Raw genomic sequence first — 24,513 nt, 5'->3', positions numbered from 1 at the left:
CTCTGACAGTCAGAGTCACTGTTTACAGGCAAAGGTCGAGCTGGTCTTTTGTCAGATGTGTATATATTGACCAATTTAGAGCTAAATACTCTTGCCAGAGCCTGTGTTTTGAGTGACTTTGCATGCAGGGCTCGACAATAACGATGGCCCAGTAAAACGTTACGTTGGGACAGTTAAACTAGCAACTCACTGGCCCAATCGGGCCACTGCAAATTATTGATTGAAAAAAAAATGTGCATTGTAAAAGTTAACATCCTTCTTATGTTTTGCTATCTGCTAAATGCATAATTAACTTTGCAGCTCGTGGGGCGCACAATTGGCAAATCAAGAGTTGAGGAGTGAAGAGTGGTTGTCAAATTGTAATTCTCTAATCTCGATACATTTTTTAACAACTGCCCAGATAGCACACATACTTCGGGCCGACGTCGGGCCGATGTATACAATATACATCGGCCCGACGTCGTATGGACATCGTTTTCACATTGGCAAGACGTCGCCGAGACGTCGGCGTTTGATTGAATTTGACCTCCAGACAATGTCTGGCCGATGGATCAAAACTGCACCAACCGAACGTTCTACAGATATTTCCTCTTAGCCTACTACATTTATTTATTTATTTAGTTCTGATCTCTCGGACAGCAAATATTTCACTATCCATAACCAATCTGAAATTTCACTATAGCCTATAGGATGAACATCAACTTTGATAGGAATATAAGGAGACAATGGAAAACGCTTTACCACCGAAAATGTGTGTGGGTAGCATATTATAATGAAGAGACAGAATTCAAGTTAATAATTTAATATCAGGCCGGATTTTGATATGCCATCAAGCTCTTAAAAGAAATCCAGCATAAAGACCAACGGAACAACATACAAACATACCATTAACAAGAGTGTTGGGCTGCACCTTAATTCTCCCTATATATACAATGCCTCTAAATTTTTTTCAAATATAGCCTAGCCTATCATAACAATATACATATTAAAATAATGTATAATAACATAGCCTATCAAGAATAATTATATAAATAATAACAACAATATACGATGTTAGCTAAAAATAAGAAGCAAACGTAGGCCTAAGCCTGCTGTGTATGCTGCTGCTGTGTAGGCTATCCCTCTGTGGTGCCCTTGCAGTCTGGCTCACCTGCAGACAGCATATCGTGAAATATAAGAAAATTACGTATGGTTTTAATGTTAATGTGTTACCAGGTCATACAAGTTTCAATCGGCTCCTAAAGTGCGCTGCATTTGGCACCAGTCTAAATTTGAGGTCTTGCTTCATCAATCGTTTTACAGCTTACAGTTCTGCGTCTTCCATCCACCTCTGCTGCCCTCTGACTCTGTCTTGACTCAATCTGAGCCAATTTTGTATTGATTTCTCCACTTCTGCTTCAGTCATGTTTGGCAAGACTCAATTTCAAAGAACTGACACTAGAACAGAAAATATTAATCAAAAACAATCTATTCAATTTAAATAAAGCGGAAGCCCAGCGTCCAGGCCAGCCCACTCCACCATTCATCCCCAGAGACTTTGAGCGTCCAGGGCAGGACATAATCGCAGGATTTATCCAATAATATAGTATAGTTTCTAGCACTGAAAAAAACTGTTCAAAGCAGCCCCATTGAAGTTCATGGAAGCTGAATTTCAACAGGAAATGCACTGTGGCATTAATGGAATGTATTAGAAGGAAATCAGTCAGTCAACCTGCTAATATAGCTGATTCTGAACGAGCTTGTCTTCGATATGAACGTGTTCTAACGCATTTAAAAAGATAACAAAATTGTAAACATTTGACCATGAATTTTTTTAAATGTTAGGGGAAGTTGACCTTCCCTTGCAGTCTTAAAGAAATGGCCACTGATAAAGCCTATGTAAGGGATTATCCGCGTGAACTTACACATTATGATTTCCTTGACTGGTCTTGACTTGATGCCAGTCTTCTGTCCTCTCCCACACCAATTTAATTGGGTGGCCAGTTCAGGTGTGAAGACCCTCCCGCACACCCGCCACACTGTTCTTTTAACAGAGTTTCCCCCAGTTATGGACAGTTTTGCAGTCTGTAATGAAAATAAAGCATTCAAGCTTTAAGAGTGTTACAGACCATGCAAATCCTGTTGTCTTCCCCAGGGCCTTGCAGCCATTACATATATATCATGTATTCCAACACTGGGATAACTGGTGGGCCCTGAGGACTGAGTTGAGTAAATGGCTGAGCTACAACACATGAAGGTTGTTAAGAATTATACTGCAACACAATAAAGCTGTGATAGACCCCTTTGTATACCACGTCAAAGCATTACAGAACATACCACACGTTTCTTAAAATCTCTGTCCTGGCCAAGTCTTTCCTCAAAGTTGTTCAGCTCCTCTAATGTCGAGATGGGCAGTGTCAAGTCCTGTTCGTTGTTCTGGGGTTGTTGGTCTGGAGCTCTGTTGGCACTGAGGGACTGGACAACTGCTGTTAAATGGTCCACCTTGAGGTGAAGTTCCCCCAGCTGTTCCAGACATAGACATATATACATAGACGCCCCATTGTCTGCATCAGAACGTTGCTGCGACGTGCCAACTCGCCGCCATCTTGGGGAGGTAATGACTCGCTTGTAAACAAACGCAAGTGAACGGTGGAGCTGCGGCTTTTCTGGTTAAAAAGCACTTTAGCGTTTACATTTCTTAACCGATTCCGTTGAGTAGTTTATATATTCACTGGACATGCTTTTTGATGGCCATGGCATCCAACATGAGTGCCACACGTCCATATTTGACTGGATCTTCCTCTTGTTTTTTCCTCAACATGTCCAACATCATCGTGTTGAGGCCAGGCTTGGCATCCACAGAACTCATCCACCTTTATCAAATGAAAAAGTAGTTATATAATGTATTTGAACCAGTAATTTTAAAAAGTGCAATTAAATGACATGACAAATACCTTTGCAATGTATGTGGATGTGGTAGGTGAATGTGGAGAGACTCTCAGATAGCCGTAAGCTTTTGGACCATGTAGGTGGAGAGTGAGGCAAACTCCTTCTGGTCTTTGCTGTACTCATGGCCCTGTTTTGACAGGAGGCCTATTTGAAGATCTGAAATTCAGTTAGCACAGACTAATTGGTAAGTGCCCTTAAAATAATAAGTACACTTTTTGGTACCTAGAATGTACATGCAGGAAATCCAGTTACAATTTGAACTCATGATGTTGCAGTTATTTTCTTGCTACGCTTCTGCCTTAGATACTATGTTGGGTACACCCCTAAGATATACATGAAGTTTAAAGTTTAATTTTACATGAGTAAAAATCAAGCCTTTCTTTAAGCTCTTCATGTATGAGGTTCTTCCCCCTGAGATCCTCCAGAAGACCATGCAACGTTTTTTTTGCCCTCCGTTCTCGTACCTTTGTGTTCCTCATATCTCGCTCCAGACTCTCCACCCGAGCCAAGGCTTTACTGAGTTTAGTCTTCAGACCAGTGGGAGATGCAGTCATTGCATACAGGTGTTCCTAATAGAAAGAATTATGAAAATGTTTTGAGTAATGTTTATATCATCTTGTGTTGTCCTGGTTGCCACTTGCTGGAATGGAAGGAAAAATACTTAAAAACAACTTGAACAGGTTTCAGTATCTCACAGTGTACTATACATTACATCTTTGATTCCTAAACATAAAAAAAGTAACTTTTCACTAAAGTGTGACATTGACTTCAAATCCTTACAGCCTAGTGATAGACCTACTCTTTGGAAAATGAAGACTGTTGGATTAGCTCCATCTCTAATCCTGACAATCTGACCTGTCCTGTCAATGTCCTCCTGCTTAAAGTGATCACTGCAGAGCACGGAGTAGTCACTGGCTGAAAAATGTTCCCTTCTAACAGTAAATTCCCACTGCCTCCTCAACTCCTTCTCTTTGGGAAACCTATAAAGTGTGAAACATTTTAGCTACAGTAGCCAGCTAACTACAGTCATATTCATAATATCAGTCGCCCAGCCGAAACGCACAGCAGGGATTCAAGTTTTCCCGTTGCAACCATATATGCTATATAATTAATGACATCCAAGTAACAGTAGATTGTATATATATATAGCCTATATTTTTTGTTAGGCCAATATTGTCTTCTTTTGACAAATGTTAGAATAACGTAACGTTAGGCTTGGCTCCCATGTCTATTAGCTAATAGTCTGACTCTGGTAGCCAACTAACTGTCAGTTAGGTCTCAACATCGATCATGTTATAATGGCAAAATACAACCAGAAACAATTGTTCAGACTTACTTGTGAAAGGTTATTTCAAGAATTCTTGTCGTTATTGTTCTGCTGTTTGTACAGGCCCAAGCTGCACAACACTGAGGCATCTTGACTTCAAGAGTTTACGAATGTAGCAAAAATGTAACTCTACAAAGTAACGGTTTTGTGAGTGAGTCGAGTTTGTTTGTCTTTCTTTCTTTTTAAATTACCGGTTTCGTGAAATGACAGTTAGAGTTCAAAAAATGACAGAACACGTCAAGAAGTGCACGAACCATAACTGAAACACTGTAGAACCCTGAAATACCAACTTATTGCCTTGTATCTTTTCCCGAAACTCCCATCCAGACACATTGTAACTATTATGATTACCTTCCCAAGATGGCGGCGAGTTGACACGCAAGCCAAGGACCAATGGGGCGTCTATGTATATATGTCTATGGTTCCAGAAGGAGCCTTTCAACCGCTGTTAGAAAAAACAGTGTTTGTAAACTAATCCTAACACAGCAGTTTTCTGATTTCAATAGAAATATATGGCTAAATGTACCAGTGCAGTTAGATGGGATCAGTAGATTAGTGTTTTGAAGCCGAGATCTTGGACCTATAGGGAAAGTAGTGATACAGGTATAGGTGTTTACCATTGTAAGTACATGAAAGCGGCTGTTTAGTTTGTTTTACTCATTAAGCTTACGTTCACAAGAGTCCAGTCCATCAGCCTGCCACGCATTTGGATGCCGGGCCTCCATCTCTAAAGATTAAATTGATGGTCACATGTATTTTGATATGCTATAGGTGCTCAAAGAAGTCTACAGATTTCAACAGTTTCAAACGATCAACTTCAAATGGTTAGGGATACACATCTATAAACCATCTGTAAGGGACACTTGCGTTCTGATAAAGTTGGCCCTTGATGGCAGTATGTTGTTGGTCTGGCCAATTCCTGCATCCAACTTGATGTTGTGACTTGAAATCAAAAATAATGTATTAATCACACGTTTTTAGGGATAGACCCGAAAATAGTCTATTGATACTCAAACTATTAACTCTGCACATGGGTAGGGTTATGTAGTTGTCGCAATTACATTGTGGTAATGTATAATTTGTTTTGAACGTATGTCATAATTTCGAATTGCATAAATCACATTCAGTATTATATAGTAACTATTTGGTACAAAGAGTACAGTGCTTTTATTTTGAAGTGATTGCGCAAGGATTTGTGAGAAGCTTGTGCGTATGGAGGATTATAGGGGCCAAAACTAAATAAATAAATACTTGGATAAATAAATAATTATATAACACAAAGCTTAAATAAATGACACAAAATATATAAATGTTACATGTATTTGTGTGTATGTTTACGTTTTCATGTGTTTACATGTATTTATTTATATATACTTACATGTATTTATTTATCCTTACATTTACATTTATCCACGGCGTAACTTGCACACAGCAAAATAAATCTGTTGGCTCACGTCACCAAGTCAGGGGGCCGGTTAAAGCCTCTGATTGGTGGTTCAACTTGATTCGACTGATTTTACTAATCCAAGATGGCGGTAGCTGAAGAGATGGAGGCACCTGCCAATTCACTTCTTTTTTACATCATATTGAGAGCTTTGCTGAAATTATAGCAATAATATTGACCCTAACTGACACAGACATGAATGAAAATGTGTTCACGATTCTCTGCGAGATGATACAGCATAGGGGTGGGCAAATAGATCTCAAGACCGACCAACCAACGTTGGTATCAATAGCCTGATTGATAGTGTGATAAGATCGATACTTAAGTTTCAATTCCACATTGAGTACACAACTCCCTTTACACCAGAGTGGTTGTGCAAACACCGTCTAACTTCGCTCAAACTCACTTTGCCCCTCCCCTGCTAGGCTGAGTTGTTGCCGTGTACGTGCAGTAACACGACTCACCGGTACACATTTGTATTTTTGACAAAACTCGTTGTCCTGTGTTTTATTATGATCATAATCATGAACAATTCATTAAAGGAAACATTTTAAATGTTCATTCAAAATTCATATTGATGATGCATTCACTTAATCAATTTTGAGGCATTGCTTTCCCCGACACGAAAGTAGATAAACTGATTTTCTAAGACAAAAGTATCGGTATTGGCAATACTAGCCCTGTATTTACTCCTTGGTATCGGATCTATACCACATCGTACAGTGTCACACACCCCTAGCAGCTGTAGAGATCCCTCTAGATTGAAGAGAGCTTGATCGACTGGTGGAGTCTGCCTGGTGTGTATTACTGTTCATTCACCAATTAGAGGCTTTAACCCGCCCCCTGACTTGGTGACGTGAGACAACAGATTTATTTTGCTGTGTGCAAGTAACGCCGTGGATAAATGTAAATGTAAGGATAAATAAATAAATGTAAGTATAAATAAATACATGTAAACACATGAAAACGTAAACATATATATATATATATATATATACACAAATACATGTAACATTTATATATTTTGTGTCATTTATTTAAGCTTTGCGTTATATAATTATTTATTTATCCAAGTATTTATTTATTTAGTTTTGGCCCCTATAATCCTCCATATGTGCGTGGGAGAATCAACAAGCGAAAAGGATGTTAGCTACTTATAAAAACTTGTATTTCCTTGTTCTATACAGCTAACGAGGTATGTTGGTTTGTGTCTGTATTTTACTTTTCTGTACGTTATTTACATGTCAATGTATGTTCATATTAAGCTAATGTTTATTTTCTCGAACTAGGTGCTTAGTTTTCACGGTGGATTTGGAGAATAACAAGTAACACTGTAGCAAGAAAACCACTGGTGTCTGCGAGTGCTTGAGGGAATAACAGGTTAAGTGCACTGTATGGTAAGTAAGGGGTTTGTCAGTAGGTAATGGAAAAGCCTAGTGAGTTGAAGTTCTATTAACTATCTGTAAAGGATACTTACATTCTGAAATATTTGCCCCTTGATGGAAGTATGTCATTGGTCTGGCCTCCAATTCCTCCATCCAACTCGATGTTATGACTTCAAATAAAAAATCATTAATTCTTATGGGTCACACATTGCTTTTACCAATGGCATAATTATGAATGCTTGTGTAAGTGAATTGTTCATGTCCATGTCTTCGCTATGTCCTAACTCTTACATTCAGAAGAGTCCACGTTGCCAGGTTGCCAGGCAGGAGCTGAACCTTGGCAGCTGTAGGAGGCTGTTGGTCGGGCCTGTGAAATCTCTGTTAAGAATTGAAGAAATTATTTCTAGATCAATCTAGCATGTCTCTATCAGTGTAATATTAAGGTTATTTTAGATAATTGTTGTGTTTTATTGATACAACATAGATGCAATAGCACTTGAATTGCAATTCACTTGGCGGTTCTTTGGTCTTATGACCAGTGGTGAGGGAGGAGGGGCTCTCTGAACTCTTTGTTTTTTGACGGGGGGCGGAGGTTGCTTTTGAGGTAGAGGAAGGTCATCTTCCTCTGAGGACAAGTTTTGTTGTTTGTAGTTTATTTAGCAGGGACAAAGCAGTGCACATTATTACAAACATGACATGGCAAGGCCATGACACAACTTGCAGATGTGAATACATAAAAGGTTGGTAGCTAGATAGCTAATTTGCAACCTCAGTCCCTGATCAGGCTACCTATTCTAATAAAATATATAAGTCATCTCAAATATACAATTATACAATTAAACAATATATAGGCCTACAGTATACAATTATACAAATATATGCTATCTTAAAACATACTTCCTATAACATTAAAACCTTGTGCAGAAAGAAGAAACAATATGATGAGCGTGACCTATATATGCTGTGTGTGCATGTATGTGTGTTATCTATTGTGTGTTGTCATGATTACATTTTTGGTTTTCCTTCAGCCAGTGTTTCAGTTGTCTGTTAAATGTTTTAAATTCAGTTTGTGTTTTTATTATAGTTGGTAAATTGTTCCACATTTGAGTTCCAATAACTGAGAAACTTGACTGGCCAAAATAAGTTTTGTGCACCTCTGCTATGCAGTTACCGTTCACCGTTGGTTTTTGTGAGACAGTATCATGGCATGAAAATCAGTAAGGCTGCCTTAACAGGTATATGATGCCTTGTCATTCTAAAACAGTTCAAATTTGTTCGGAGCATTGTAATGAGTTTCTTAATGTGTTTATTAAACTTAAGCTGTGAGTCTATGATGATTCCTAAAAATTTAAATTCATTGACTTGGTCAATTGTGTCATGGTCAATTTTGATAGAACAGGAGGCTTTCCCTCTTATAGAAAAACACATAGATACTGTCTTTTTAATGTTAAGAGTTAGATGGTTGTCTTTGAGCCAACGGGATACATCTTCCATCTCCTTAGTTAATATGTCTGCTGCTGTGCTTGACTTTCTGGCTGACGCATAAATCGCTGTATCATCAGCGTACATTTGGCAGTTGGATGACCGACAGCAGGTGGGCAGGTCATTTATGTAGAGACTGAAGAGCAGAGGCCCCAAAATCGATCCCTGCGGAATACCTAAGTTTGCAGCTAATGGCAGTGATAGCTCAGAGTTTATCCTGACCCTCTGCTCCCTATGCTCCAAGTATGAAGCAAACCAGCTTATGGCGGGTTTTGACAAATTAAAAGTGCAGAGATTGTTTAGAAGTATGTTATGGTTGACGGTGTCAAAGGCCTTTTTAAGGTCTATGAATACAGCCCCCACAACATTGCCTCTGTCCAGACTACTCTTGATATTCTCTGTGAGGTAGCATTTCGCCAGTTCTGTTGAGTATCCTGGTCTAAAACCAAACTGTTTACTGTTAATGAGACCATTACTCTCAAGATGGTCTATTAATTGCTCTGTAACAGCCTTTTCTAAGATTTTGGAAAGAGCAGGCAGTATAGAGATTGGTCTATAGTTACAAGCCTGGTCTTTTGCACCCGCCTTAAAAATCGGTGTTATAATAGCTTGTTTCCAGCTTTGTGGAAATTGGCCAACTCTGATGGAGAGATTTACTAAGTGTGTTATGGGTTTCACCAGGACAGAACAATGAGTTTTAATGAAGGCTGTATCAAATCCAAACGCGTCCTTTGCTTTAGAAGCATTTAGTTTGTTAATGATTTTAAGTGTTTGTTCCTGACTTACCTCCTTAATATGGAAGAGCTTTGAGGGCTCTGAATTTGTGGGCAGGGATAAGATTGCTGGTTCAAAATTCTCTGCTAGCTCCTCTACTGACCTTTAAAAAAAGTTATTAAATTAATTTGCTATAGCTGAGTTATCTGTGCCATTGACACCATTCACTTCTAGTTCTGTAATTATTTTTTGTTGACTAGGTTTAAGTTTAGTTAGGCTGTTCAGGTGCTTCCATAATGCAGTGCTGTTCCCTTCAGACGCCTCTATTAATTGCATAAAATAGGTCGTTTTTGCGCAGTTCTCTGACTACTGCATTTCTCAATCCTTTAAAAATAAGATGATCAGTATTGGTTTTAGAGAGCAATGCTTTTTTCAGTGTATAATCCCTTTTTTTTTATTAACTGGCAGATATCATTCCCAAGCCATGGTAAAGACACCTTTTTTGGTTTCTGCTTAGATATCCTAGTGTATTTATCAGTTATTTTTGTTAAAATTTTCATCAGGGAATTACAGCAGTTTTCTAAATTGCTGGATTGTGTTACACTATTCCAGTCTGTGTTATTAAGATCATTTTTTACTTAGACTATATTATTTTGGGGGATTACCTGGTTCCCTGGTTTGCTTTTGTTTGCAAATTGTTGGAAGCGCTGTTTGGTGAGTTTTCGAGCAACCAATATCATATTATGGTCAGAGAGTCCTGTTAGAAGATTGTACACTCTTGTGATCCGCTCAGGTCTGTTAGTGACAATCAAATCTATCATAGTTTTACTTGTTCGAGTAACCCTTGTTGGGCCCTTTACCATTTGCTGTAGGCAATCTTTTTGTAGTAGCCTTTTTAGTTTGATCCTATGGCTTTTCTCTAGCCAGTTGATATTAAAATCACCTAGAAAAATAGATGCATTATGGCTTTTCACATGTTTAAAAATTGTGTCTAAATCATCATAAAATGAAGCCCCATGGGATGGTGGATTATACAAAACAACAATATTAAAATTCATCTTCAGAGATAAAACAACATTTATAGCCACACATTCTAGAGATGTATCCAGTTTCACTTTGTTATATTTCCAATAGTCTCTCACATTGATTAGTACCCCCCCCCCCCACCCCTGTCAACCCTGTCCTTTCTATGACAGGTGTAGCCGGGGACGTCAATCAAACTAGTTGGAATGTTTCTATGCAACAACGTTTCGGTCAGAGCAAGGAAATCCAAGTTGGAATCTGTTAACAGAGGTTGAATTTGTTCATGTTTTGGCAATAGACTCCGAATGTTCAAATGTGCTCCCAGAATGCCCTTTGGTTTAGATGTCGGTTCCCAGATTACTCTTGCATGGTTTACAGTCTGAAGGAATCTGAGTTCTTGCTGATCGGGCGACGTTACCGCTGTCGTGTGGAACCCCCGTTGACCCGGCGAATGCGTCCATTCCCAAACCAGAACGCGGCTTGCACCTGAGCGGTCCACATGCTGCACCCTCCAGAGGAAGGCTCATAGATGGGCCAGGGTTTAATTGCACGTCCTGTTAGGATAATTTCTCAAGTAATGCACAGAGTCGTCGGATTCAAAGAAAGTACAATAGTTTAATGCTTGCCAGCAAGGAGACAAAGTCTGATCGCAATACAAAGTTTGTCCGCTAGCATGTTGTGCTAGCTAGCTATTTAAGCAGAACCGCTCTTTACAGTCATTGGTTAAGACAAAGGCATGCAAATGTTCCATTGCTCTTCTTCATTGGCTCCTTGCATAGACCTGGCGCAGGAGTGTGTGCGTGCGTGTTTGAGTGTGTGTGCCTTTTGACCCCTGTAAGATTGACCACATGATTCACCCAACACAGATAAGGCCAGACATCTTTTATGGCCTCTCCAGTAAGAGAGAGTGGTCAGCCCAGGTCACCTTGTTTACATATGCCTCGTGTTCCCCAAAGTTCAGATTTGGGGGTAGGCCTCTCTCTACACACAAGGAATGCTGAACACAGAATCATTCTTATACAGGATAAATGTGCTACATCTTCAATTTTCCCAACATATCCCTCCTGTTTATCCTGAATAAAATGTCTTATTCCAAAACCACGCCTACACACAGTCAATAAAATAAAAATACATTAAATAAAATAATTCATAAAAATCAAAAATGTGTAAAATTCTAAAGACTACACAGCATTATAGTCTAGTAGTGTGAATGCTTGGACATGAGGGAAGCCCATGGTATTGGGTAAAACCCGTCATCACGCAGCAGAATGGTAATTTGACGTCTGATGAGTTGGACCTCATCTCAGATCTCCTTAACCACACAAAATCAAATTGAAACAAAGATTGCAACAAAGAAATCAATACAGAAATTTTCAGGATATAAGAGCATGCCTACTTGTTGTCAATATGGTCATCTCTAAAACCATCAAACATTCAGTACACTGTCAGTCAGGTTTTTCTAAGACAGGCCCTGATTGTGCTCTTCCTCTCCAGGTTAGGTGATAAGCATTTCTCTCCAGGTCAGGGAGTCATAAACCTCAGTTACCCAAACAAAAACCTGTTTAACCCTTAAGTCACCCCAGATTTTGTCTCCAAATGTACTCCCCCAGTCAACCTTATCTCCATTTTATAGGTGGCAAAAGCTTCTCCCCCTCCCCCGAAGGTGATCTCCTACAGAGCAGTCAGGACTTACGATCAACAGACATTTCTTTCCAGCCTGCTGCTAATTCTTTTACAACCTTTGCATGATAAGACATCACTTGGGCACAAATCCTGAAATCTCATTATATGTTATCAATTTCTGTTTCTTCTCAAATTAATATCAATTTTCTGTAGTATAACCAAGTTTCTCAAAAAATAAACATGAAGCTTTAATGCAATTCCCAAGTAATACTTCATCAAGTCACATAAATGAAACAGCATTGTTATCACCTCTTCCGACAGTCCATAACTGTTCTCAAAACATTCAAACTTCTGCCCTGGAACATAACAAATCAACTGGAACATATTTACGTAACTGGTAGAACGTATCATGATAGGAGTGTTTGTACCTAAATTTTATTCCACAGAAAAGTTTCTCACTTATCTCAAGATTAAAACTTCACTTCGAAATCTATTTAACATTTGCATTGTTATCAATGAAACAGTTAAATCTTTACTTTTCCTTGTTTCTCAAAGTCCAATTTGTTGAAACGGATGCCATGATTGTGTGCATGGTGATTGTGTAATCTTCTCGTAGAAGATGTAGTCTAGTTACAACGGCAACCTCAACGCACTGTACTACAGGCACAGCGCGGAGTTTTCCTTATTTTGACGTCAAACAAAATGCACGCTTGACTCACGTGTACCATGATATCTCCTTGTTTATCACCTCTGAAACTAGACAGGAATGACCTCGTTCACCTTGGGTCATTTTCCAGGACTTAACGTGTCAAATCCGTCACCACAATCCAGTCTCCTTAGGTCAGGAACCTCTCACTGGATTGAGACAGCATCTTTCTCCTGTCTGCGAATTTCAGAAGAAGTAGACTACACAGTAATTAAAATTACATTCTCACAGAGGTCAGTTGAAAGCAACTGACTCGTCATCGGCCCATTTCTGAATCTTTACAACATTTCTTTAGCTCAATAAAGTTCATGCATATCTTGCTCTCACTCAAATCGGGTATGCTAAAAAAGTTTTTTCTTAAAGTTTTCTTGAATAGTTTGCAAATCCATATGCTGTGAACACTCTTTCGTTATCACTCCCTCCTGTTGAGACATGATGAATCTCATGGCTCAATATTATAGCATAACGAAATAGATTCTTCAGTAACATAAGTTCCTCCTGTGGATTTACACAACCTCTCATTTTGGTGACAATTCTTGCATATCTCTCAAGACAGTCTCATCCCCATTATACCTTTTCTAATGTCAAGACAGACAGACTTGTATGGCTGCCTCTTTCGCTGCCACACATGTTTTAGCATTCCCAGAAAAACAAAATCAATGTTATCAGTATGAACTTCTAGTTGAGCAAACAAATTCTTCACAATCAATATCTTTCCTTGTAGATAGTCACTGAGGTTAAAACATTGCATCTTTTAACCATAGCGAACAGTAATGAGATGCTATTTCATTGTTCAGTAAACATAAAACTATTGTCATAATGTTGAAGCACACATTATACCCTGTGTCATCTGTTGAATCAGCCGGAATAGCACTGTGCCTAGTTGAGGTCTAGCTTGGCGCATGCAAGACAGTTGGACTTCCCTTTTTGCGAGTTTAAACATTATCCATTCCAACCACTAATTTTCTGTCAGTAAATCCAGTTCTTAATACTAGTGTGTTCTGCTCGTCTCAGCGGTGTTGTCTTTATCTGTCCTATTGTTTCCACTAGGAGCATCATACAGGAGCAATCACTTTTTCAAACCATAGTATAGGGAAGACTATTATGAATATTAGCAACAGTAAGCTAAATATGGTACCACGGATGTCACAATACTACAGACAAGGAAATGGGTGATCTTTTCTACCTTTCCCTGCTTACTGTCTCCTATCTTTTTAGCCTATTTAGTCTACACCCTATGTCTCTGTTGGCCGTTGGTTTCTTCACTGAGGTTGAGACGCGCCTTTCTTTAAGAGAATGACTCCCCTTTGTAGTCAGACTTGTGCCTCAAGACTGTGGTGCGTAACTAATCTGTCCCTGTATCAATGTCCCTTACTTTCTTACAATGTGACAAATGCATCTAAGACGTCCTATTTTGACTGCAGTGGGTGTGGTGAGCAGTACCTGTTATGGTCCCCCCCCACCTGGGCTGGACCAGTTATTTCTTTTAATGACTTTAATCAAAACCCAATCTCCTGGTTTGACTCATCCACGCTTTGGTTTACTGCTTCACCTGGAACAGAATTTAGCAGAAGATATCTCTTTTCTAGTTAGCATTTTGTATAAAATCGGTTAACGTTTTGATCCACCTCTTCAGGAATTTGGACTACTTATAGTAGAACCAACAAGTTCTTCAGAATTCTTATCTTTCCAAGTGATCATTGCCCTATTTATCCATTGTTGAGCAAACATATATAACAAGACAATACCTCATCATTTGATATTCAACTCCTATTACTTATGTCTAGAAATCAGTTTCTTTGTTCCCTTTTAAACAAAATCAACTGTTAGTCTAATTTCTTTCACTCCAAAAACCTTTCTTTGTTTAAAACCTGTTAAGTTTAAGACCTATATCATTTTAGATTCTCTGTTTAACCAAATCACACCTCTTTTTGTCAAAGATATGATAAAAACCATTGTCATCCCAAACCAGAATTTATTCTGTATGTTTCTCAAATGAAAATATAAACCACATATTGTTCTTAATGTAGCTATTAACCAAAAAATTTTTCCCCAACTATATTTTCTATAAAGGTCAGATAGGTAGAACTTCATAACCTGCTTTGGCTGCAGTCCAAAACAAGCTAATTAGCACAAACCATCATTACCACAATTTATCAGACTTAATGAGTCTTCCCAAATTATTTCAGAACAAAGGTTATAATAACCCTCCTTATGCACTAATACCATTCATTAATACAATCTCACCACAGACTAACTGTTTATCCCAACCATTGTGTCATGCTCTTAACAAAACATCAAAATAAAACTTAAAGCCAAATTACAATCAAACTCAAAATGAAAGTATATTTTAGTTATTTTCTCTTTCTCATTTGTAACCAAATTGCATCCAATACCTTTATCAAAACTCTTAAAAACCCTAGATTTGACTATTTTGACTTAAAATGTTTTCCCATATACCTAAAGTATATGAGATAGTTCCCTTTTCAGAACATCAAAGTGTTTGAACCAATAAACAAAACACATTCCTTTGCCAAATAAAAACAACCTTCCTGTGTAAACACAAACTTCCCATAAGTTCCCATAACACCCAAGGTTGCCATTATTGACTAAATCTCACTTTTGATTTCAAAATTAGCCTTCTACTAATTCTCTGAGCCACATTTTAATTTGCTCTAAACTATCGTTATCATAATGTTGTTTTATCAAATCAATGTTCGGACAGTTAACTGCTCCTAGACCTAAGTCACTCATGCCAGTATTTCGCTCCGTAATCACGTCAACCAAACAATGCCCTTAAGACAAAAGAAAATATAAATTCTCCCTTTTTCTGTTTTAAACCTTTAAATTCACAATTTTACAAGAGTAACATAAGCCCGTAAAACAAAACCTTACTCTATAACTTCTCAAAAGTCTTATCAAAGCATGTAATACAGAATACGCCTTTGAATATTCCTATATTTACCAGCCATTGTGCCCTCGGCATGCGTAATGCACGGACAATTCTTCAAATCTCAATTTTGCGGACCAAAAACCCTAAATGAAAATATTTAATTTTAATAGTTTATAGTTTGTATTATGATTTAATGCAACACTCTTGTTACTTTCTCAATTACTCTTAATTTTTAATAACTCAAATCTATCACTGTTTCCATCAGCGCCCGCTTCAAACTCGAATCAAACAAACAGCGCGCTCTGGAACAAAGCAAAAACTTATTTTTCTTTGCACGACACAGATGGTTGGCGTTTACAAGTTCTGGTCGGAAAGGCTCCAAAAACCTCCCTGTTTGGCTAGGAATTACAACAAATGTTGATCACGCATTTGTTAACCACCAAACTTCGAATTCATCCAAACGGACACATCTTTCAGCCTTAATACTCACATAATTATGCAGAATTACCCTCTGGAGTCACCTTTCCTCGGAATTTCTGAAACTCGTGTAAAATGTACTCAAACAACCAAAAACCTTGTTAGCAAATATTTCAAAATACTCATCACGTAACATGTTTTAAAAAATCACCAAATTAATATCAAATTCGCCTATTTCTCTAAATTTGCGTCTTTTTCAATCTCTCAATTTCTCTGCGCATGCGTCATGCGGTTACTCATCTCTGATCTCATATGTCAAGCTGCAATTCCTTTACTAGCCTGTACCCGCCGCCATCGCTGTTGATTCTGTCTGTAAACTATAACAAATACCTTTGCCATTTTTCCTGTCTCTCTGGACACTCACGAAACCACAGCCTTGATCTTTCCGATCCAAGCGCTGTCTTTCTGGCAATTTTTCTGACATTATTCAACAGACAGCGGACTGGCAATTTCCTAGAATCATGTCAGCCTTCTTTGAGACTCATTTGAGACAAATTACCACATTCTCCTCACTCTTTAACCCCAAAAACGGAATTCAAACTTCAATTTCACCATTGAACCCGAATTTTGGTTTCCATATTTCTAAGCATTTCACACTTCCAATGTACAACTTTTAAAACAATTAACCATGGTTATATTTATATAGAACCTCGATATTTACAATTCTATCAACTCTTAGTACTATTTTAATAACAACATAAAAATTAGGCCTTAACAACAATCGCAAATTATTTCCCCTTGTATACACTTCAGTCCTTCAGACTGGATCTTTTTTACGGGCGCACGGAGATATCTTTTACCTGTAGCCTTCTCACAGGCTGTGGACAGCCTACCCCCTTCACTGGTATTCTACAGAACTTAGTAAAATAGGTTACTAACGCTGCTTCCCGGACTCCGGCACCACATCTTAGCGAGTATGACTCTGTGATTAGTCTTCACTATCTCACAACTGGATCTGAATTAAGCAAATGTAGGTGATAGAACTGCACGTCTAATTTAACTTTAACTTAAAAATCGAGAGTTCAAATTCTGCATTGTACACTGAAAAGTCCTATCTTTTGTTCACACATATATCTGAGTCCTGGTCGCCCAGGCCTCAACCTGTTCGTTTGGCTAGGATTTAATAACACATGTTTGTAAGGCACGTGTCTACCACCAGACCCAGATCTATCAAAACAATTACATCTCAGCAACAATAAACGCACTAATGCAGAACTCCACTCTCTAATGGCATGTCAAACGCCTTTACCATGTGTAAATTACAATTCCCAATTCATCAGCAATAACAATCAGTTATTATGTGTCAAATTTAACCAATATACATTTACAGGTCAGGATCCATTTAGAGTTTTAGTGTACAACTTCACAGCGGAGTATTTCATCCCTCAGTTTTACTGCAATGGCATTCCCACATAAATCAGCAATAATCTTTCCATTTGGTTAGGTATTTAACTACCACCAAACTCAGATATGTTTCAAATATCTCAGTTCTGGTCGGTCAGGCCGTAACTGATTCTGTTTCCCGGATCTCCCGGCGCCATATTCTTAGCAAAACCTACTGTCTATTTACTTCACCGATCTTTCTGCTCCCAATGCGTCACAGATCACAGATCTCAGTAAATATGATGCTCTACTTGCTGCACTGGGCTTTAACCAGATCTTAGCAGATAAGGACCAGAGTGCACCTTTAACGACTACACTATGGAATTTTTAAATCAATTTGGCCTTAAACATATTAGTAAAAATAAAACACAAATAAAACACAAATGCTTGCCAGCAAGGAGACAAAGTCTGATCGCAATACAAAGTTTGTCCGCTAGCATGTTGTGCTAGCTAGCTATTTAAGCAGAACCGCTCTTTACAGTCATTGGTTAAGACAAAGGCATGCAAATGTTCCATTGCTCTTCTTCATTGGCTCCTTGCATAGACCTGGCGCAGGAGTGTGTGCGTGCGTGTTTGAGTGTGTGTGCCTTTTGACCCCTGTAAGCTTGACCACATGATTCACCCAACACAGATAAGGCCAGACATCTTTTATGGCCTCTCCAGTAAGAGAGAGTGGTCAGCCCAGGTCACCTTGTTTACATATGCCTCGTGTTCCCCAAAGTTCAGATTTGGGGGTAGGCCTCTCTCTACACACAAGGAATGCTGAACACAGAATCATTCTTATACAGGATAAATGTGCTACATCTTCAATTTTCCCAACACGTCCCCAGCCAGCAGAATCAGGCTAAGTAGTACATTGAAACTGTGGCAAAGGTCTCTTCTCCGTTTGTATAATTTCCCCAACATGACACGATGGCCGTGGTATTTAAATTGTTTGGAGTCCAGGTGAGTGACAGAGTTGCTTTGATTACTTGGCTTTCCGCGGTGGGGGAGGTCAAGTTGGTTTGTAATCAAGTAGATTGTAAAATGTCCGTACCCGAAAGAGTTCAGTGTCTGTGTTTCATTCATGTTTACCTGCTGTGTGTCGGCTTGGTCCTTTTGTTTGGTCTTGTTTCAAGGTGGGCTGGGTGGTGGTAGCATCCACAGCAAAAGCCAACAGCAGAGCAATTGCGCGCAAAAGTTTCTTTCATCTTTCTGTTCGATGTGTAATTGGCGTCTGTTCTTTTTTCTAGTGCCCTTAGTTCTTAGACAAAATGCAACCACTAAGCTGCCAATTAAAAACAAGGTAACTAAGTAAAAGAGGGTTTGAGTAGAGCCTGACAAGCCACTCAAGCCATCGGCAGCCATCTTTTCAACCAAGTGACTATTGCTTGTTGCTGGTAGGTGAGTTTGTCCCGAGGTTGGAGCCTGGAACATGAGCCCTGGTAATGGCACACCATCCTCCTCTAATCTGCACAGCTCTAGTGTGTGATGAGGATGATGAGGGTGATGGTGTCCTAAGCAGTTTTGGTCTAAATATGTAAATAAACCATTATTAGAATTGTTCATGCATAAGAATTTGCAATAGAAAGAAGGCTAATGGTAACATTTTCCAAGAATCACACAGTTCTTGAATTTGGTGTGATGTAGACAAAACTCAGTTTAAAATGATGATGATTCAATCAATCATATGTGCTCACTTTATCCGTTTTCGGATTGTTGGGGCTTCTTGCTCTTTGTCAGTGTTGAGGTCTGATGTTGCACATGACCTTTCCCACCGCTCTTGAATTTTGTCAATTGAATCTGTAAGCCCCATTTAGCCTGTCAACTATTATTTAACAGTTACGTAAACTTGTGGGTATGTAATGATAGTAACAAGTGACAATATCAGAACAAAATCATAAGTTATTCATTTAACTTATTAGACTTGATTGATGCATTAAGGGCTCTACTTTGAAAATTACCTGATTCGAAGAGAATGCGTGCAGCGTACTGCTTCCATCCCTTCAAGGGTTGTGGGACAAACCTCTTTTGTACACTTCTGAGAATTTGGACCTTGTCCTTATAAGGGGGCCACCAAGCAAGCCCATCCGAAAACCACTCCTTTGCCAGTGGGCCAGTTCTGTTTTCCCCGTCAAGGAGTACTATTAGGTACATATTGAGCCTAATACAAAATGATTCACACAACAAAAAGTGTATTTCAATCAATAATCAGTTGGGCATAAATATATCACCCGGTACAGCCAGGACAACATAGTGTAGGTTCATAAATACATTTTCAGGTAATCACTTACTGTTCAGACTGGCTAGTAATTCAAGGCAGATCAGGGGAAGATGCTCTGGTGAATGGAGAGGCTGCAAGAAGGGGGACAGACAGTAGTATACAGACAACATTAAAAATGCATGACAAAATAAACATATTAAAATAAGCAAAATACCCCCAACTGCACTTATTATTGTTATACCCAGTACACCCAGTACTTCTGAGCAAGCAATTTGACTGGTTTACAGTCTTTACGGTTCCATTTAAATTACCATTGTAGATATTGTTCAATATTGTTGATTAGCATGAATGATGGATCAGTCTCTGCTGAATTTACGTAGTAAAGGAATTTTGATGGGTGGGATTCGGCCAATTTGGAGCTCAAGGTTATCCGTACAACCTATATATATATGTTAAATTACTGTAACCTTTTAAGCTGTATACAAATACTTACTTGAATAAATTATATGATGCTAGGAGGTCGACCACAGTGAAGCTTATTCCAAAAGATGATGGCAGTGCAAGAGGCTGAGAGATGGTGGATTGGGCAGGGGGAGGGCTGGTTAACGTGTAGGGGTGTATGGTCAGTCAATGTGTATAAGGGGCACAGCAACAAATTGTCTTCCATGGGGTATTAGGAAAGCCTTCCCTTCTACCAGTCCAATTTTGCAGTGGTGTGTCATGTCCGAGAGGCTACCTACTAAATGTATGCCAAATGTAGAGGAAGGCATGGGGTATTCGAAGTAGGACTCTTGATGGGCAAAATTTGAGAAAACTAGGTACACCTCCTCCTCCTTAACAATGATATTTCTGATCCTTGCTACCTTTCCTTGAATGTAGACATGGCTGTTGGCTTGGTCCAGTTTAAGGGTGAATAGCTCTGTGTCATATTGGTTGTACTGTTTTGCACAATGAAACAATGGTGGCAGAGGCCCTGATGTGTGCTCTCTCCTTGCACCTAAACTTTCCACTCTGCATTTTTACAGATGCTTTCTCTGAAAGCCTCTTCACTACTTGACTGCAGGGAGATCCTGGTTTCCTCACAAGTTTCTTTAGCTTTTGCATGACATTTTTGAACTTGAAGGCACTGAAGGAGTCCAGGTTCCCATGCACCTTGACGTCTTGTGCAAGATGCACAAGGTTGTGGACATTGTAGGAGAGGTACATCTCACCATACAACTCCCCAAAGTGCTGAACAAACAACACGAGAGCCTCATTCCCATACTCAGTGTACTCCTCAAGCAGTGCCTTGTTTGACAGTATGAACACTCCAACAAAAAGAAGTAAAAAGTGCTGGTACAATGCGGTATGCAGGAGGTCTTTAAGGAGCACAGGATCGGTATAAAACAGGAATTGGCGGAATTCAGACGCTTTCCAACGGTCTACCTCCTTCAGGGATCTTGGCCTTCTCGCAAACTCCACTGGCACACTTGTCCTGATCCTCAAGAGCTTCTCAGAGAGCATCTTCACCTGAAATCCTGAGAGCCTGCAGGCCAGTGGACCCTTGAGCCACAGGTACAGGAGTCGCCTCATGACTACCAGGCAAACAAATCAAATCAAATAAAATTTATTTGTATAGCCCTTTTTACACGCAAGCATGTCACAGAGGGCTTCACATACGCCCATAGAACTGCCCCTCAACCAACCTAAACCCTCAAGGAAGACAAGGAAAAACTCCCAACGGGAGAAAAAATTGAAGAAACCTTGGGAGGAGCAATTCAGAGAGGGATCCCCTCCTCCAGAGACGGTTGGCAAGAGAGAGGAGCAGAACACAAGCTAAACATAGTCATACAGTGTCAATGGGTTTTGAAACACCAAAAATCCATTGTTCGGCTTTATAGACGTTGGATGGGACCTGGAAACTCGCTGTTGACCGTCATGGAGGCTGGTTTCCGGTTGACGACCTGGTCCAGCGTTGGTAGACCGACGACCAGGCAGGTCCTGACAGCTCAGACCCCCCACACCACAGGGGATGTGTGGGGGGGACAGAGAGGAGAACAGGGATTAGAGAATGCCAGGAGCAGCTAACAGTTTCAGTCGTAATAGAATGAGATCCCCACCGGTCAAGTGTGGACTAGTGCAGCAATTTAACAAAGCTAAGAGGGTATTTGATGCAGCCCCACACACCAAGACAGCGACAGCCCCCCTTGGTTGGAACATGAAATCTGTTCCAGGGGAAACAACTCTAAAATAGGTTATATTTATACGAATAAGGATGAAAACAACCAGCCCCCCGTTGTCTCCAACTAGTAAACTATAACAATAAAAATATACAGCAACGGAACTATTACAGTAACAATATACAATAACAGGTTTACTTTATTTGTAACATTTAAATTGGCAGTGTGAACATAAGCTAAAATTACAATTTAAAAGTTACATGTGATACACACATAGGCAAACGCACACCCCAGGTTTACATAGAAAGTACACACATTTAACAATCATAGGATTGACTAAACAAGAACGTTTTTAATCTAGTTTTAAATGTCGAAACAGTATCAGCCTCCCTAATTGAGACAGGTAATTTATTCCACAGAAGAGGTGCTCTATATGAGAACGCCCTACCTCCAGCAGTTTTTTTCTTAATTTTGGGTATTACCAGATAGCCGGCATCTTGAGACCTTAGAGTCCTTGCGGGGCAATAGGGTGCAAGGAGACCGGAGAGGTACAGTGGTGCCAATCCATGTAGAGATTTGTAAGTTAGTAGTAAAACTTTGAAATCAGCTCTGGCTTGGATAGGGAGCCAGTGTAAAGAGATAAGAGTAGAGGTTATATGATCAAACTTTCTTGTTTTTGTCAATAGTCTAGCAGCAGCATTTTGTACGCGCTGTAAATTTTTCAAGTAGGTAATTGGGAGGCCAGAGAACAACACATTGCAGTAGTCCAATCGGGACGTAACAAAAGCATGTATTAGTTTTTCAGCATCATCCTTTGAGAGGAATTGAGAGGAAGCAAACAAGATGCATGTAGTCTAATGGGAACCCACTGACCATGCCCAAAGATGTGACGACGAGAGGTGAGAGAGATGATGCCCTTCATCAGACATTTCTCTGAAGTTCTTGTCAGTGCGGAGGAGGGCATCAGTTTGAGGGAATATCACCCGGTTGCTCACATATTCCCCTTCCTGCATGCATTTCTCACACCCCGAGTAGCCTGAGTGTCCTTTGACATTCTTTACAAATGCTCGGGCTGGAGCATCACAGACCATGGAGGATAGTTGGAGCCTCATGGTGATTCCTTGGAATGTGAATCCCCCCTCCAACTCCAAAATATCAGCCACAAAATCTTCCAGGTATTCATTGAGTGATGGTTTGCTGGTACCACAAAACAGCCCGATCACAGATGGCTGATGCTGGGGAAGGTTCTTGATGACTCCAAGAATGGGCCAGAATTGGGTGGAAGAACTTTTAAAAAGTGGCAACCCGTTCACATTCACTTGGAGTTCTAAGTAGACACCACAAGCCAACTTGCATTTATTTGCCTCCAAAGTGGTCTTCATCGACTTTAGGACTCCAAAGTAATGGTATGTCCCACCAGCCTTTTCCTTGACAACTACTGACTCTGACCGTGCAGTCTGCAGCAGTGTTCTCGCATCAACCGGCAGTGATGGATGATGGTACTTCAGAAATTTCAATAATTTATTCAATGCGCTGTGTGTTATATTGTCTTCTAATACCCAGGTAGCCAAATTACTTTCCAAATGATTCCCCTCGTCTTCGCTATCAAAGCTATTGTTGTCAGAATCTAAAGTGTCATCAAACTCCTCCGTCTCAGCAAAAGATGATAAACAATCCATAAAGTCCTCCTCAACATTAATTGGAAATTCATTACAAGTATCAACAAATTCCTCTTCATAAGCCTCAAAGCCAGTGTGGATAGACTCTAATTACTTGTCAACCCTTGCCCTAGATTTCCGCTTCAATGTCCAGTAAGAGGGTGTATTTGTCATACTTTACGCATCAACATGTACACATCAGGGAAAGAAAAGAAAAAGCATTCAATACTACTTACAATACCACTCTAATTCATTTCCATAGGGCTCTGGAACTGCCAGTCTGCTGTGAACAAGGCAGACTTCATCCCGGCATTTGCATCTCATGCTTCTCTTCATGCCCTTGCGCTGACAGAGACATGGATCCGCCCAGAGTACACTGCAACTCCAGCTGTTCTCTCCGTCAACCACTCCTTCACTCACTCACCCCGGTAACTCAAGTCCAGTAACTTTTCAACCCCAGCGTTGCTTAGCGACGTCAGCTGATTTGAAGCCTAATGAATGTTCAACGTCTATGAAGTTCAACATCTTTGGCAAACTATTTCTCTGCTGATCAACACTACGAATGGTGACAAATAAATTGTAAAAAGACACACTGTGTTAAGTAATTTTGTTGGCAAGTAGCCGTGTAATAAGCGGGATAATGTATAGAACGCCGGTCATTATCGGGAAAATAAGCCTCGACAGGGTGAACAGCACCCCGACGCGAAGCAGCGTTCTATACATTATCCCTTACTTATCGACCACCAGGACCACGAGCTGACTGTGGAGGAGCTGGACATGCTCCTCAGCGTCCTCCCGGATGATGGAACCCCGCTGATGATCCTTGGGGACTTCAACATCCACCTCCAAGGAACGCAGGCCGTCGACTTCTTTTCTTTCCCGACTTCCTTCGACCTGACGCTGCTGAGCACACTGGCGACCCACAAGGCAGGCAAACAGCTAGACCTCATCTTGACACGTAACTGTATCACTGACTCAACCTCTGTAACCCCACTGCACATTTCTGATAACTACTTTATCCAATTCTCTGTCTCTCTCCCTCCAACTCCTCCTTCCTCCCCTCCCCTCATAACTTTCCGGCGCAACCTCCGTATCCCCCTCCCATTTC

At 39.9% G+C, this 24,513-nt stretch overlaps 1 long non-coding RNA gene across 2 annotated transcripts; it reads right to left on the bottom strand.

Moving 5' to 3' along the window:
• Positions 1-854: 854 nt before the first annotated feature.
• LOC146302870 (uncharacterized) lies at positions 855-24,462 on the bottom strand. Of its 2 annotated transcripts, XR_014754531.1 has the most exons (11): positions 20,082-24,462; positions 19,659-19,719; positions 19,329-19,528; positions 7,376-7,462; positions 7,177-7,254; positions 3,393-3,497; positions 2,934-3,084; positions 2,317-2,852; positions 1,905-2,064; positions 1,308-1,437; positions 855-1,150 (listed from the first exon to the last, which is right to left on the bottom strand). It is a non-coding gene; the product is annotated as an uncharacterized LOC146302870 (long non-coding RNA). The 2 variants fall into 2 exon arrangements; XR_014754530.1 differs by having other exon boundaries at positions 855-1,437.
• Between the last annotated feature and the right edge of the window lie 51 nt (positions 24,463-24,513).

The sequence above is a fragment of the Hypomesus nipponensis genome, chromosome 1 (genome assembly GCF_054491055.1).
Source record: "Hypomesus nipponensis isolate SF chromosome 1, ASM5449105v1, whole genome shotgun sequence".
In the NCBI taxonomy this organism is placed as follows: domain Eukaryota; kingdom Metazoa; phylum Chordata; class Actinopteri; order Osmeriformes; family Osmeridae; genus Hypomesus; species Hypomesus nipponensis.
The sequence above is the reverse complement of the archived record's forward strand: the minus strand, read 5'-3'. Positions and strand labels throughout refer to the sequence as shown.